Genomic DNA, 11,695 nt, shown 5'->3' on the forward strand with positions numbered 1-11,695 from the left:
TGCTGAAAAGTGAAAATTATGCTTGCTGGACAGCACACTTGAATTCCAAAATTCAGGTTCCTCTCCACTTCCTAAGATGCTACCTTAGTAGGGAAAGGGTTCTGCAACTTGAATTCACCAATTAGACTTCACAAAACCATAGAAATAATCCAAACAGTCACCAAACAGATTAGAAATCTGCACCAGTTTCAACACCATAATTTGAATTGATTTGGACAATTTAAGAGGCCAAAAAGCTTAAAAGCAATAAAAATAGGATTAGAACAGAAGTAGACACTCAAATGGATCCTAAGAATAACACTAGAGTGGATGAAGAAAGCAAGAAAAACGCAAATGGCAGATCACAAACTCATCCAGACCAAACTGTTTGATATTTTACAAAAGTGTTTGTTAAAATGCCCCAATGAAAATCATATTTTGTGTTTTGGGGTTTTAACTGCTTAAATCTAGATTGCACGGTTCTACAAGCCTTTTAACACTTGTTCTTACTTTTTTGATCATTTATTTTCATTCTATAACAATGAACCAGCTCTTGCTGCAATCCACAAACAATTCTGCACAATAGGATAAAAAACAGTGGCTTAAAATAGTGTTCTGCACTAGAAAAACAAGCTGATTTTGGTGGTTTGACATCCAATTTCGAATGGAACTATTTTAAACTCTCAATTAACAATTCAAACAACTTTAAATGATGATTTTAAGTGTGTTCAAACTTTAAAATAAAGTCTAATCTGCTGGTAACTCAAAATCATCATTCCACTTCCATTTTTAACCAAAAATTGATGGTTTCAAGTGCAAATCTGTATATAAGCCATGTTTTGACCAAATGAACAATGCTAACAACTTTAAACCATCAATTTGGACCTGCTCAAACTGTAAAACAACCAAGAAACAGCAGCAACCGAAATTCACCTCTGCTGTACCAAGTTATGCAGTAAAATGCATCAACTCTTCCACCCAAAATCAGTTTTAATGGAATCAAAAGCTAGAAAGCAAAGAAAATGACTCTAAGAAGTGTTAATACACTAAACTAAGCTAAGATTGAAGTGCTTAGGATGACCAAACTCAAAATGAACCACTCAAGGATGTTTAGCACGGTGAAAAGCTGGAAAATAAAGCTGAAACAGTACCAAGCTATGCAAATTGCATTTCATTGCTTGTAATGGTTTGCTACACTTTTAGCATCATTCAACAACATTAACCAAACTTGTGCAAGGCACCAGAATCAAATAAAACAAGCTGAAACAGTTTTAGAAAATTAAAACCAGATTCAAATTCTGCATCAGAATTCAAAACGGAAATAAAACCAGATTTGCTTTTTGGTGCTTCAGCTTGTATTACCAAGGCTAGATCAAGTCTTCCTTGCCTTNATTGGTATATATACAACTTATCCAGCACTCCAAACCCAAGAAAACCGAAATAAACCAGCAGAAAATAATACCAAAGTGACAAAAATTAAAACTGCAATATTCACTTGTACATGACCAAGACAACACGGAAATGAAAAATTGAAGCTGGAAATGACTCAAGCAAAGGTAATTCACCGTTTAAAATGAAAGAAGAACATGAACACACAATGGAAACACAAGATCCGTGGCTAGAATTAATAAAACAAGAACAAAACAGAAACAAAAACAACAACACTAGTGCTGTAACAGTAGCAGAACAGAACAGAGAAACTAACAAAAATTGAATGAAAAAAATGGAAGAATTGCTTAGCTCTTGGTGCGTGGACGACCTAAGCTCATGATACCACTTGATGGAATCCTCTCCTAGCATAAAGCACGCAAGAAGAAGCTCCAAAACAGAGATGCAGCGGAATGGGAATTGGTGCAGTGAAATGGATGATTCATAGAAGGTGTTTGATGAAAGTTTGGATGAAGGTGTGGTGTGTGTATGATGCCTCCAAGCTCAGACGACCTTCCTACTAAGGAAGGAAGCTAGAGGAGAGTATCTGAATTCCAAATTCAGAGGTGACTAAGGGATATAAGAGGCTGAGCAAGCAATTNTGCAGCATTTCATTACATCCAAAAGTGATTTCATATGCCAATACATCTCANATTTATAGTGGAAGACCTATANTATTAATGATGCAGATGGCAACGNTGGAGGTGCAACAAATGCTTCAGCCAAATCACGTATCATTTGCTTGTGATGTTGCAACAGACTCACACCAACGTGGGAGTCATGTGTTTTCATGATGCAACCCCTTCATTACTANGCTCACCCCCCTCCCTTTATGGAAATGACTCTNTTACCCTTCTCCTTAGGTGGGGTTGTTGGACTTTATTTATTTGATGGGCTTGGGNTNAAGTCCNTGGTGTCCTAGCCTTGTTGGACCCTANAAAATAACATATAACATATTAGAAGAAAATCCTTCTAAGACTTAGAGAAAGAAAAATCAAGAAAAAGTATTTCTTTACTTCCCTTTCTTAGCCTTAGCTTTAGTTAGTACTCCTTTGAATGGAATGCCCTAAATGGGATTCCATCACACTTGTTCCCCATTTCTCCTCTATTCTTTTCGGTTTGTAACTTCTCATCCAAATTTTATCCTCCCTTGTCCTTGGCCCCATTTCACCTACAAAAGACCTTTTGATTTGAACATGCATATGTTTTTGAGTGTTGATATTAGAGGCTTGCCAAGTGTGTTTGTGTTTACTTTCTTGAGTGCATTGAGTTGAAATTTTTTATCCTAGACACTTGAGAGAAACACTGATAGTGTGCATCTGTGAGGTTCTGTTGCTTTTGATTTACCTCTTGAGTTGATTGATCATTTTGTCAAGCTTTGAATTGCTTGGATGATTCTGTGAGTATCTGCTTTCGTTGACTCTGTGTGGGATTCTGTTTATTCTTTTCATTGTCCAGATTTATTGAGAACTATGCAACTCTGCGTTTGTCTTTGTGAGTCTTAGTTGTATGTCTGTTGAGTCTGTCACCTCCCTGATGTCTGAGTCGTTCCCTGGTTTGTGTCTTGGTTTTGCCCAGGAGTGCAAAAGACTAAGTGTGGTCTATTTTGATGAGTCGTTATTTCTTGAACTTTAGTTAGTTTATTGCACTTAAATAAACCATAGAATTGTGTTTAATTGTCTATTATTTCCCCGTTTTTCCGAATTCTGCTTAATTTGGTCAGAAATGCGTATTTTCACTAATTTGAATTTTCTGAGTTGATTAATTGCATTTTTGGGTGCAAGAAAATTTTGGAAACATCACTTCGAGCATTAGGGAAGGTGGCGTGATCACTCAAGACTCAACATTTAGTCATTTCCATTTTAATTAAGTTGTAATTTCGTTTTTTTTAGAAACCTTAATTAGATTAGGTGTTTTTGGGCCCTTTTAGTGGCAATTTTCTAGAATCCCATTTTGTAGGACATGTGGCTTTAGCTAGGGTTTCATTTTTAGGAGGTGGACCCCACTTTTAGTGAGGATGCTCGGCAATTTTAGTGTGTAGCCGACCACTCCTTTTTCCAAGCACACTTTTCACTTCTTCTTGGTTTTCTAGGGTTTTGTAATGACACTCTCATGGAGAACTTGCTATGTGCTTNGNTTGTGACCATTTGAATGANCAAAGTTGCATATTTTCTTTGTCTCTTGCTTTCATCTTGGTTATCTTGGCTTGGTAGAAGTAGAAAANCGTCCCATTCCCCATCTCTTTTCTTGTTCTTTGAAGTTGGAAGCATGAACTTGNGAGCTTTTCTTTGCATTTTCATGGTGGTTCTTGAGTTTGAATGAAAGTNTATTTCGTTTTCCTCTTCATTTGCTGCAATACTCACGGTTTTCATTTCACTTAACTTGGTTGGATAATGAAAATGGANTTCTTGTTGAGTTTTNGNTTGAAGGAAGCTTAAGTTGATGTGTNGGTGTTGTGGNTTGGACTCTTTCTTCTTNTTTTTCGGNTTTAATGTTTGAAGCAAGATTACAACCAGAATTTTNTGTTGTTTATGGNGGCTGGACNTGCTGGACTTGAAGGGTAGGGATTCATTTTCGTTTTTTACTAAAAGCTTGAAGAAATGGGAAGGTTTGGTTGGGTCAAATGAGTAGAAGTTTGAGTTTATCATTCTTGTGTTAATTTGGCATTTGAACTTTGGTCTCTTGGGTGTATGTTCGGTGGAATGGAGGAAGAAAACATGAATGGTGTGTGTTGGTAGAAGAGAAAAACCGAAAATGGAGAAAGGAAGGAGGAGAGAAGATGCATTTAAGTTTTTACCATTTTTGGGCAAACATATATGATGCTTGTTTTGACTAAGGGAATGTTTCCACTTTTGGTTTGTCTCTTGAACATTTTTCTGCTGAGAATTGATATAGTGAAGGGAGATGTTTTTGTTTAATTTTTCAATTGTCTTTGCTTACATGGCACTGTGACTAATGCACTCAAGGTATCTTTCATTTGGCCTTGGTTTTTGAAACACTCTTTGCTACCTCATGTTGTATCTCTTGGCAATTTGTGTGTATTGGAGTGTGCTACCAGATTTTGTTGCATGGAAGGGATAAAGTGACGGTTTTGGTGTGTAGAAAGGCACATGTGTGTTGTCTTGAAAATTGGAGCACATGGACAAAAGGAGGCAACATAAGAATAGTTTATTGAAGGTTGAATTGAAGTGTGACTTTGGGAGGCTGTATGACTCACGACCATGAAGGTTTTCTTGGGCCATTTGCACTTTTAAATTCATTTGTTGGATGTATTTGGTCACATGGAATGTGTAGGAAAAAACATGTTTGATTATTCCTTTGCTTTGAATTAATTTGCATAATAGGTTGAGTTGTGTTTAAGTGTTTGAGGTAGTGTTGTATTGAATTATTTTTAACTGTGTTGGTGTCTAGTATTTTATTTTATTTGGTTTTAATGTTGTCTTGTATTTGTGGTAGAAATAATTTAGTTATCATGCTAGCTTAAATTAGTTTGGTTGGTTATTAACGATATTGCTTTGTTTCCTTGAGATAATTGAACTGTGATTGATGTTTGCCACTCTGACTTGGTTAGTGTGAAATCTATTTTTGCACTTGCAATTGGGTATACGCTTAGTTGCCCAATTGGTATTACATCTTCGCTTAGTTGATGTAACTGCATGGTGTAAATTAGATTTGACATTAACACTGCGTTCGCTTAGTTCGCTTTTATGAAAATTGGGTTAACTTTTGCTTAGTTGGTTAACTTGGTTGGATTAAAGGTTTGAGTCGCAACTTTATTTTGTTGATCTGTGATTGGAAACATTGTGGTTAAGTTAATGACAATTGATTGTTCTACCCCCTATCCCTAGGTGGTATACATAAATCAAGGATTATTCCCCAGTATTGGCATTACTGTACGTTCCTGTATCAATAAAGACAAATAACAGTTATCGAATGAGTTAAACGATAAAAGCTTTAAGCGTAGAAGGAAAACCCAATAATTGATAATCAAAGCATATGGCAAGCATATAGATAAATAAGAGTTTCAATATAAGAGAGTTTCAACATATTACATTGTTCCCCAGCAACAAGAGGGTTTAGTTCACCATAGATATGGTGAACCTATATGAATAATGAAGGAAGAATGGAAAAGCAAACCCTAAATAAGATGAAAAGGAGCAAAAGCATCCAAGAAATCCTCTACAAGGAGTGCAAATTAAGTCTGCCCGCCCTCTCTGTCAAAAGAATGAATGTAAACTCGCAATAGGGCTATTTATAGCTGAGGAACATCTCAGAAAACAGGCCCAAGCCCAGCAGTCAACCGCCTGACGCCATACTTATGCCGCCCGGCGGTTTCCCCCTAATCGCGCCACCGCCCGGCGGTTTCTCCCTTATCGCGCCACCGCCCGGCGGTAGGGTCTATTGCCCGACGGTTCCCACTAATCGCAAAACCGCCCAACGTTCACGCCTGGTGACACCTCCTCGCACTGGACCGCCCGGCGGTGCAATTGTGCCGTCGGGCAGTTCTTAGACTCTTCTTTTCTTCACTTTCCTTCTTCTATCTTGAGTCTAAGACCTTCATTTACAACTTCAATCTTCACTTTGCTCAAAAAACTACAAAACAATGCAAAACAAGCATAATATCGCTAAAAACGACTTTTGACCCTCAAATGATTCATTTATTGAGTTTTGCTTGATTCTAAGCTCATTCTTAGCCTTAAAGGGTGTAATTTGGTCTAAAATGATATATGAAAATAATTGTTTTTCAACCGTTATCAATAACTCTCCAATTTTGCATCTTTTTCTAGTCTTAGAAGTCTTTCTTAGTTTCTTTTTCTTCTTAATTGTTTAGAATTAAATTAGTTTTAGGTTTTTTCTTTAAATTTGTAGATTTGTATGATTTTGCTTAAAATTAGATTTTTTAGATGTAATTTTTAGTCTTTGTTAATAATTAGGGAATTAATGTTTTTTTCTGAAATTATTTCAATAAAAATGTTGTTTTCAATTAGGTTTTAATCTCATATTTTTTTTTTTTTCATTTTTTCCTTTTAACCCTGTAATTCATTTTTTTTAGATTTGGATTTGAAAGTGGACCACTGGAATTGGGCTGCACTAATTGGGCTTCCTAATTTAGTTGAACGACACCGTTTTGGTGCACTGTTGTTGCCCTGGGAATAATTTGAGCTCCAAGTTCATTTTCCAATTGCATAGGTGCTGATTTGAAGAGCATTGGGTTGCACCCGTTTGTCTTGGGCCACTGCTGTGACTGAATTTTGGGCAGATGGGTTGGGCTCCCCTTAAGTGAAACAGTATGTTTCAAGCTGAAGCTGCCTTAGGGGTTCTGGCTCACACATTTCATTTGAAGAAATCAATCTTTCGAGCACTTCATTTAGCAGCGGGAGAACAAGCACCCACAAAGCTAGGGTTCGAGAGAAGAGTTAATGAGAGAGAACCAAAGTGCACGTGTAGAAGCTGAACCGGTAACAATGAAGATGATGATCAGAGCTTGAACCGGCAAAGATAAGAGCTGATCAGAGGGCTTAAAACGCAGAAGAAGGAGGACCGTCCAATGAGGAGCTCAAAGCATCGTCAAGCAAGTTTCTTCTTCCCTTTTTAGTTTTACTTTCCTGAATCTTCTTCAGAGCTTTTATAAAGGGCTTCTGCCATGTACATTTTACAGACTTTGCACAGAGATTAGAAACAAAGACACTTTTCATTTTTTACATTTTTCGTCTTAGGAATAGATAAAGCGAATGTGAGAGCTTAGGGTTTCTGCGCCTTTGGTAGATCCAAGTTTCTTGTAGTCTTGCTCGCCTTTTGCTTGGTATCTTTTCTAGTAATTCTTGTTTCTCGTTAATAATAATACCGTTCTTGATGTTATGTGTTGTATGTTTAGTGATTCTGTTATTTTTAATCTGTTTCGTTAAATCTGTGTTCTTGATCGATGATGTGTGAGTCTTTCTTGTGTGTTTTTTTTCGAAATCGAGTTGAACTCGTAACTCTGCATTTTATGATTCCTTTTGGAATCAAATGACTCCACAACGAGCATTCCTGATCGAGATGTCTTCTCGAGTTAGAGTGAGTTCAACGAGAACAAAAAGAGTGCTTTTAGCTTCTAAAAAAATATGATTTAGACTCTGTTACTCCAAAGATGAAATTCCTTAGGGAATTACATGACTCCACAGTGAGCATAACTTACCGAGATGTCTTCTTGAGTTTGGAGATGAGTCTAATGAAGGAAAACACTGTAATTAGTGTTTTGTTTTTGTCATTTAATTTTAGTTTAGGTGTTTGTTCATTTGATTTCAATTCTAGTTGAGAATACTAACATGATTGTTCTTGATTGCTTCTGCTTAGAGTAGGATTTGATGATTCACTTTAGATTTTATGTTTTACATTCTAATTCAGATTTGATGCTTAGTTTAGGAATATCTCATGATTGTTAATGCATTCTTTTAGACTTAGATTTTATTTCTGTTTTAAATAGTTTAGACTTTTATTTTCTTTTCTTTCATTGCATTTAAATTTCTTTATTCTTTTAAACAAATTTTAGTTGGATTTTTATTTTTCCTTTTTAGTTTCATTCATTTTAATTGTCCCCACCTAGTTTAATAGTAAATAAGTAGTAAATAAACACAAGACCTTACCTATACACTTTAACCTTAATTAGCTGAGTCCTAGGGTTGATACTTTGGTCATCCATATGCTACATTAGTGAGGACCGGTTCTTTGTTCTGCCTTAGGCGACTTTAAAGGTTTCCTGTTTCACTCAAGCATGACATGATAACCTCAACTCTTAATTTTGAAAAGATTCTAAGTGACCATGCTCAGCTCTTGGTTTCATCTAGATCAAAAGGTCTTATTGACTTGTAATGAAAATGGTATGAAAGGTTAGAAAACAAGGCTAATGGAAGTAGAAACTAGAAAGAGGAGTAGAGATCCTAGAACTTAGTGCACTCTTTATTTAGCTTTTGGCCAGTCCAATTTTTGTTATTTCTCTCAACTCTTTTGCATTTTTTCCAGGTCTTATCTGTCAACTCTTTTGCATTTTTCTCTTTTTTCCAAACTTGTTCTTTCTTTTGCATACAACCAACAATTCATTTTTCTTTTTCTTTTTCACTTCTGGCCTAACTTTCCTGTTGCACTCACTAAATTCTAGATCTCCCTACTTCTCACGCGTCTCTACAGGTTGGGTAATTGATGGGAAAATGGCTTATAATGAATGGAAATAAAGAAAATGGCTAAAGCTAAAAAAGAAAGGTGCAATGGATAAAAGTGAAATGAGTAAGATAAATTAACTAGGGATGAAGAAAAAGAATGCCTAAATCATGTCTAAATTCTGCCAAGAGCAAGCTTATCACAGAGAATCAATGCAAAATCAGAATTAAAAGTCAAACATGCATGAAATCACTCAAGAAAGACAAAAATTGGGCCAAAAATCTCTCAAGGTTAAAAATTTGCTAAAACTGACTTTCTACCATCTTTTATGCAAAAATTGCTTCATTTGAATGAACTCAGATGCAAAAATTATGCTAGGATTACATCTACTTGAATTTAAAGCAAAGAACACAGTTAACAATTCTAATCAAATGAAATGAAATAGTGAAATGAAAAAAAATCAGCAAAGAATGAATAAAAGCATGAGACAAAACTAGAAATGAACTAGAAATATCTAACAGTATGACTTAAAACTATTTACAATCTAAACCAACTAAGACTGGACAATATGTAACTAAGACAGATCTAAAACAAACTCAATTACAAGAAAGAAATCCTAAAAAAAAAATCCTAACAGCAGCAATGAATGGAAAAGTACCTATTATATAAGCTAAATTATGGAAATGAAATCAAAGAAATGAAAGAAACCTACAATTATTTCTATTTATAGTAACGACTGAAAGAATAACGTATAGTATCCTAGATATGCCTAACAAATTTACCTAATGTATATACAAAATACAAAGAGTAAAGTAAAACAATATGCAGCTTCAACAAAACCTACCCAAACTAAAACTAAGCAAAACAACAAAAAGAAAGAAAGTAATAACCTAAACTAAAGAAATAAAAGATACCTAAACAATGAACTTAAACAAAATCTAAACTAAGCAAAACAAAATTATATGAGAAAGAAGAAACTAAAACCAGAAAAACTTAAAAGGGAGTTCTAACTAGGAAATACAAACAGAGCCTAACTAATGAAAAGAATTTAAAGAAACTAATCAAAGATCAAAATATAAACCTAAATTATTCCTATAAGCTACGTAAACAAAGAATTGACAAAGAGAAAGCCAAAACAGATTTATAACAAAAGAAAAATGAAAAATAGAACTTAATTATGAAAAGAATCCTAATTTAAAATTCAAAACAAAACATAAAACTAAAAACAGAACAAGTAACTGACAAAAGGAATATACAAGAATCAAGAAAAGAAAAGAACCTAAGCTAAAACAATGTAAAAAACATATTGAATAAAATGTAAAAATCTTAAGAGCTATTAACAGTCAAAGCTGAAACTATAAGAAGAATCCAAAATAGCTAAATGCTAAAGCAATGAAACAATAGTCAGAGAAAGAAGAAGAATGAAAGAATTTTAAAGACCTAAAAATTATTCTCTATAAAGCTAACAACTAACTAAAACAGATCAGTACAAAAATAGGTATTTACAAACTAAAGCAAGAAATAAAAAAAGAAAATCAGACCTAGACTAAGGGAAGAACAGTTCAGAAAAAAAAAATTACCTCTATTTTACTTCTAAAACTAATGCTAAACAAGTTTATTTACATCAGAACAAAAATTTTTGAACCTATACCTTCCCACCCCTACACTTAAGAGGCACATTGCCCTCAATGTGTGAGTAGGTAAGGCTCCTAACAACACAAAAACAAAACTGATATGCACAAAACAGATATAAAGGTTGATAAATACAAGAATTAAAAGCACAATTGAAACCAAGAATGTGTATAACAGAACCAGAAGAAACAGATTATCCAATGTACATGATCATTAGTAAAATGAAAATTGAAAGCAAGAAAAAGAAAGCTTAATTTATGAAGCTCTTATGTGTTGCTTGGTGCTTCCTTTGGATTCACAACTGGCTGAGCAGGGATGCCTCCAGCCTTCTGATTCACCAGCTCATTCACAACATGTGCCAACTGCCTAATCTACATCTTCAGATCTTGAATGGTAGCTTCTAGGGTTGGGTCCATTTTGGGCTACATTTGTGACTACTGTTGCCTATACTACTGGTTCTGCCCATCATATGAAGTTGGATGTTGCCTGGCATGTTCAGCATATTGGTTCATATTCTGCACCAGCCCATTTGTTTGCTGCCCACCTTGCTGATTGTATGGAGCAGGCTCATATCTTGGGTTCATCCAATTCCTCCATCCTGAATTCTGTGGACTGGAACCCTGATTATAGTGCTGCTGCTGATTTTAGGTTTGCCATGGCTGATTATGTTGTCTAAAGCTACCTTGTTGGTTCTGGTATGCAGCTGCCACAGATTCAATCCCAAAACTGTCTTGAATTTGAGCACACTGATCTTTGAAGTGCTGATCCGAAGCACACAGCCCACAATGCTTCCTTACTGCATTCACTTGGCCTCCTACAACCATTTTCCTCATCAACTCAATCAGCTCCATGATTTTATTCCCCATCAGTAGGTTATTTCTAGTGAACATGTTCGTCCTTACTTAATCTGAGATTGCATTCAGTTGCATCTCATGGACACCCTTCCTGCTGCCACTCCTGGTATAAGTTTGCTGATAGTTTTCAGCCATATTAGCTATGAGATTCCTTGCTACTAAAGGTTTTTTACCCATTAAAGTTCCTCCACTTGTAGCATCTATCATATTTCTCTCTTGAGGCAACAGTCCCTCATAGAAGTATTGTAGTAGCAGTTGCTCACTTATCTAGTGGTTGGGGCAGGTGGAGCATAACCTCTTGAAGCGTTCCCAATATTCAAACAAATTCTCCCTAGGCAGCTGTCTTATCCCACTTATTTCCTTCCTCACAGCTGCTGTCTTGGAAGCAGGAAAAAATCACTCTAGGAATTTCCTCTTCATTTCATCCCACCTGGCTGTGGGAACATTATGAGAAAACAACCACTCCTTGGCAGCATCTTGCAGAGAGAAAGGGAAGGCCTTCATCTTGACAACCTCTTCAGGCACATCCAGTGGTTTCATAGTTGAACAGACCACTATTTTCTCATAATTCTCCCTAGGCAGCTGTCTTATCCCACTTATTTCCTTCCTCACAGCTGCTGTCTTGGAAGCAGGAAAAAATCACTCCAAGAATTTCCTCTTCATTT

The 11,695-nt window shown here is 35.7% G+C and overlaps 1 pseudogene; it reads left to right on the forward strand.

Annotated features, from left to right (window-relative positions):
• Positions 1-10,852, forward strand: part of LOC106753073 — a 22,323-nt pseudogene extending 11,471 nt beyond the window's left edge.
• Positions 10,853-11,695: the final 843 nt, after the last annotated feature.

The sequence above is a fragment of the Vigna radiata genome, chromosome 2 (assembly GCF_000741045.1).
Source record: "Vigna radiata var. radiata cultivar VC1973A chromosome 2, Vradiata_ver6, whole genome shotgun sequence".
Lineage (NCBI taxonomy): Eukaryota > Viridiplantae > Streptophyta > Magnoliopsida > Fabales > Fabaceae > Vigna > Vigna radiata.